Below are 5,699 nucleotides of genomic sequence, written 5' to 3'. Positions count from 1 at the left end.
TCCAATCCATCTAATGACTTGGGTAGTTTGGTCACAAAGTCTATAGTAATCCTTTCCCATTTCCACTTAGGAACTACTGGTTGCTGTAGTAATCCGGAGGGCTTCTGATATTCCACTTTTACCTTAGCACATGTGAGGCACTTGCTCACGTAACTGGCAATCTCTACCTTCATGTTCGACCACCAATAATGTTGCTTAACATCCAAGTATATTTTGTCTGAACCTGGATGGATGGAGTATCGCGTCTTGTGGGCCTCGTTCATGATTACATCTCGGAATCCTCCATGTTTAGGGACCCATATGCGGTTCATGAAGTAATAGGTTCCATCTTCCTTTACTTCAAAGTTCTTCTCCATTCCACGTAACGCTTCGCTTGTTTTGTTTTCCGTCTTCATGGCATCTGACTTGGCTGTTCTGATTTGCGAGGTCAGGTGGGATTGGATGGTTATCGAGAGGGTTTTCACATGACAATTAGAGTATTCTTTCCGACTCAAGGCATCAGCTACCACGTTAGCCTTGTATGGGTGATACTTGATTTCACATCGTTTAGCAGTTCAACCCATCTTCGTTGCCTCATGTTCAGCTCTTTTTGATTGAAGATGTGTTGGAGACTCTTGTGGTTGGTGAAGATGGTGCACTTGGTACCATAAAGGTAGTGCCTCCAAATCTTTAAGGCGAAGACTACAACTCCCAATTCCAGATTGTGGGTTGTATAATTCACTTCGTGTGTCTTTAGTTGTCGGGATGCATAAGCTATCACCTTCCCACGCTGCATGAGTACGCAACCTAAACCCTTATTCGACACGTCACAATAAACTACGAAATCTTCTGTTCCCTCTGGTAGCGATAGTACCGGTGCACTGCAGAGTGCTTGCTTCAGAGCTCGGAATGCAGCTTCTTGCTTGTCCGTCCATTTGAAGGGTACGCCCTTTTGTGTAAGCGAGGTAAGTGGCTTGGCAGTCTTAGAGAAGTTTTGAATGAACCTCCTGTAATAACCTGCTAGTCCTAGAAATTGACGAACTTCTGTGGGTGTTGTTGGGACTGCCCATCCTTCGATGGCTTTGACCTTAGAAGGATCCACGTGTATCCCTTCTTGACTAACAACATGACCCAAAAAGTTCACACTACGGAGCCAGAACTCGCACTTGCATATAACTTCTCAGTTCGCAGGGTTTCTAGGATTTGTCGGAGATGTTGGACATGCTCTTCTTCACTTCGAGAGTAAACTAGGATGTCGTCAATGAAAACAATGACAAAGTTGTCGAGGAATGGTCGGCATATTCGATTCATTAGGTCCATGAATGCGGAAGGGGCATTCGTTAGACCGAAGGGCATTACGACAAATTCATAATGTCGATAACGAGTTCGGAAAGCAGTTTTGGGGATATCCTTTTCCCGGACCTTGAGTTGATGGTACCCAGATTGCAGATCTCTTTTAGAGAAATAGCTTGCGCCATATAGTTGGTCGAATAGATCATCAATTCGTGGAAGTGGATAGCGATTTTTGACAGTGAGCTTATTTAGTTCTCTGTAATCAATGCACATCCTAAAAGATCCATATTTCTTCTTAAAAAAGAGAACTGGAGCTCCCCATGGCGAGAAACTAGGTCAGATGAATCCTTTGTCCAAAAGTTCACCGAGTTAGCTGGAGAATTCCTGCATCTCCACAGGAGCCAATGTGTAAGGCGACTTGGTGATGGGAGTAGCTCCTGGCACAAGGTCAATCCGAAACTCGACTTGTCTTTCTGGGGGTATCCCCGGAAGATCTTCAGGAAAGACATCTGGGAACTCACAATCTACAGGAATGTCTTGAATGTTGACCTCTTCCTTGGATTTATCCACTATATGAGCCAGAAACGTCAAGTCCTTCTTTCGCAGATACTTCTGTGCCTTGACGCACGAGATAAGACGAAGGTTCGTGCTGGGTTTGTCTCCGTAAACAATTAGGTTTTCATGATTTGGAAGGTGAAGGCGAACGGCCTTCTCGTGACACATAATTTCATCATGGTGGGGGCTTAAACAATCCATGCCAATAATCGCATCAAAACTCCTAATGGAAACAGGCATTAAGTTTATTCGAAAGACATGTTGGTTTAGGGCTAGGGTACATCCGATATAGATTTCCCCAGTGGATTCTGTTTTCCCATTAGCCATTTCCACCGTAAAGGTTTCATTGAGCTTATGGGGTTGTTGTTTTAACAAGTGCTTAAATTTATTGCTCACAAAACTTCGTTCTGCTCCGGTATCAAATAGGATGCATGCATAAGTGTGGTTTAGGAGGAACATAACGGTGACAACAGCGGGATCCTGAACCGCTTCTCCCTGACCCATGGTCAGCACTCTTCTTGTTCCTCCATTCCCGGGGTTGTTGTTGTTGGGGCAGTTTTGATGGAAATGCCCAGTCTTTCCACATCCATAGCAGGTGTGGCTTGGTCCTGCAGTGTTGCCGCCGTTTTTGGTGTTGTTGTTGTTGTTGTTATTGCGGTTATTGTTGTTGTTATTTCCTTGTTGTTGGTTCTGGGGAGGATAGGTTCTGCAATACCTTGCCGTGTGACCCTTCCGATTGGAACTGGTGCACTGCATCTCTCTGCATTCTCCATTATGATGGAGCCTGCACTTGTTTTACTTTTGGAAGTGTTCCAGAATACTGTCTAGGAGCACTTGGAGCAGCTGAGGCTGGAGCTTGTGGTATGGACGGAACTTGGGTGGTTGTTGCATTGACTGTCACTGTTTTTTGCTTCTTGGACGATTCCGAGCCTTGACGGCCTTTCCTCTTGTTGTTCTTTCCTTTCTTGTTGTCACTTTCCTTCTTTCCTTCAGCCTCCATTGGCTTCTCACCCTTCTTCTTGTTGTGGTCGTACAACTTCTTGGCCAATCTCCTGGCACTATTGAAGGTTTCGGGATTTGCAGCTATCATGTTTCCTTGGATTGGGGAGTTTAGTCCCCAGATGAATCGCTCAATTTTCTTTCCCTCTGAAGTAATCATGCCGGGGCAAAACAGAGAAAGTTTGCTAAACCTTTATATGTATGCGTCGATGTCGGAATTTCGGACGGTGAGATTCCACAAGTCTTGCTCCATCTTCTGGATTTCACCTCGCGGGCAGTACTCGACCATCAACATTTCTTTCATCTCCGTCCATGGCATAGAATTGGCTACGGGAAGAGTCATGGCTTCTACATGTCCGTTCCACCAAGTGAGAGCTTGATCGACGAAAGTGCATGCGGAAAACTTCACCTTCATTTCCTCAGGGCATTCACATATCTCGAATACCGATTCCATATTCTCAATCCATCTTTTCAGAGTTAGCATTCCCCCAGTGCCATTAAAGGTTCGTGGCTTGGCGCTGGTGAAGTCTTTGTAGGAGCATGCCTTGGTAGGTCCTTGATTCATCCCGTTGTTTGAACTTCCAGCCCTTGTCCGTTGACTCCTCCATTGTTTCCTTGGTGAATTTGTACCATAGGTCCTTGAGGCATCTTTCTGTCATGGAACGGAAAGATGTTGAGTGTCTGTGGTTTTTGGTGAGATTGTGGTCCTATAAACTAGGTGTGTGGCACGAACTTAAGTATTTTCACAAATTAGAATACAATCATTGATATATAACACATAGCAGATTACAACATCACAGTAGAACACATAAAATTTTCCATTAATATTATCCGCACTTCGATACATGAAAATTTTGCTCGAAAGAGCATACATAAGTGGTGAAAGTTCAACAGCATAACGGCTCTATGAGTAGTGTAATCACTTAAACATAAAGTCGATGGTACATAGCATAGATCATAGTAACATAATACTAAAGACGCATACAACTAGTCCTAGTCATGGTGGGATGTGTCAGGGGGTGGTGCCGAGGAAGTGGACGCTCCCTGAAGGCGAGACACATGTCGTTCCGCATCTCGGAGTCGAGCCTCCCACCTTACCTTCCTCATGTGGAACTCTCGGATAACCTCTCGTGTCTCCTGCTCTGCCCCCTTGACTCTTGTTCGCATCTGGTGCATCTGATCGGCAGTGCTCTGAGCTAGATCACCAGTGTTCCGCAATTGCCTCACCATGACCTCCAAAGGTCGATACCCCAGGGGGGTGTAGGACCAGTGGGGCCCATTCGATAACCATACACCCTAGTCGGATAAGGGGGGTTGATGACTTCGTACTCCATTTCCGAATCACCAACTTCGTCATCACTGGGTTCCACCTCGAGGCCTCATTTGGCTTCCTCTTCTTCCTGGTCCACCACTGGCTTGGCAGGTCTGCCCTCGACTTCCGCCTCAGGTTCTCCTTCGGATTCATCCTTGGAGTCCTCTTCAGACTCCTCCTCAGGGTCCTCTTCAAGTTCCACTTCGGATGCTTCCAACCATCCATTATTCCCCTGATTAGGGAAATAAGGATCTCCGGGGTGATGGAAACCAGCCATGCTGTCTGCGAGGGTGTATAAATATGCTAACATTATTGTTAAGACGTTTTATTTATTGTATACATTGAGTTAATGTTCTCTTCTTGGTAATAAAGGTGTATGTTTTTAGGTTTACCTACCATCACGATTTCCTTGGGGCATGTGATAGTTGTACCTCAGAGGAAATGTAGTTGATCAGGCTACATTCACTCCTTGATACGACTATGAACAGTCCCGGCTTAACCGAGATGCTAGCATTATCTTATTTGATTTGGTATTATGTTCTTTTTCCTGTATCACACAAGTAAATATGTCTTTATCGTTGTGTTTTATTTGTTTTGTTCATAGTCGTTTTAGTCCCTATTTGGTTTATAGTTGCATATCAATGTGTGGTTAGATATGCTAGTTCACTATAAACAGAGCTCTGATACCAACCTGTCACATCCCTGAACCAGACGGCAGAAACGTCTGAGGGCTCGCGTGACTTAAATTGAATATCATCACAATGAATATACATGAATCATAACATAAACATCACCATGCATTAATGTATTACAACTGATATTGTTTACATCCAGTACAATGTTTTAAATATTACACACTCATAACATAAATTGTTTGAGAGTTTTCAACAACATAACATCCTAACATTACTTGATATTACCCATCCGCTTACCTGCTACCTGTGAATACAAGTTATTTTGGAAAACGTCAACATATGAAATGTTGGTGAGTTCATAAGCAATGTTGTGATAAAATGATTTGTGTAGTTTGTAAAACCCATAAAATCCAATATTTTCTGAAAAGACCATTGTTTATAAAAAGATGTGATGATCCTTAAATATATGCATGATGATTTCAACACATGTATAATTGAAAAACTTTGTATTAACCGCACAAGTGCAAAATGTTGAACTTCCCCCGGAAAACCCGATGTTTTCCAAATACATAAAATACAATTATTTCTCAAATTGTGATACCGCCACAATGAATGATTTTTGATTACTCTTCCTTGATTACTCGGGTGGTGTTGGATTAATTAAGGGTTGTGAGTCGTTATAATCATGCATTGATAATGTCTAGTTATAACTACAGACTTACGAACGATCCTTAGAGGTGTCGCCCGTTATCACCCACTTAATCCAAACAAACTTGATTACTATTGATTAACGACCTGTATCTGTTTACTTTGATTACTCATAAGCCTAACAATCAAGGAGAAGAGGAGTACGAAGTCCTGCTACTTCCGTGAGTTGTTTTAGGCTATCGGGGATGCGAAAGACACATTAGCCCATCTCGCATTTG

The sequence above is a fragment of the Lactuca sativa genome, chromosome 1 (assembly GCF_002870075.4).
Source record: "Lactuca sativa cultivar Salinas chromosome 1, Lsat_Salinas_v11, whole genome shotgun sequence".
Classification (NCBI taxonomy): domain Eukaryota; kingdom Viridiplantae; phylum Streptophyta; class Magnoliopsida; order Asterales; family Asteraceae; genus Lactuca; species Lactuca sativa.
Note: the sequence above shows the minus strand (reverse complement) of the source record.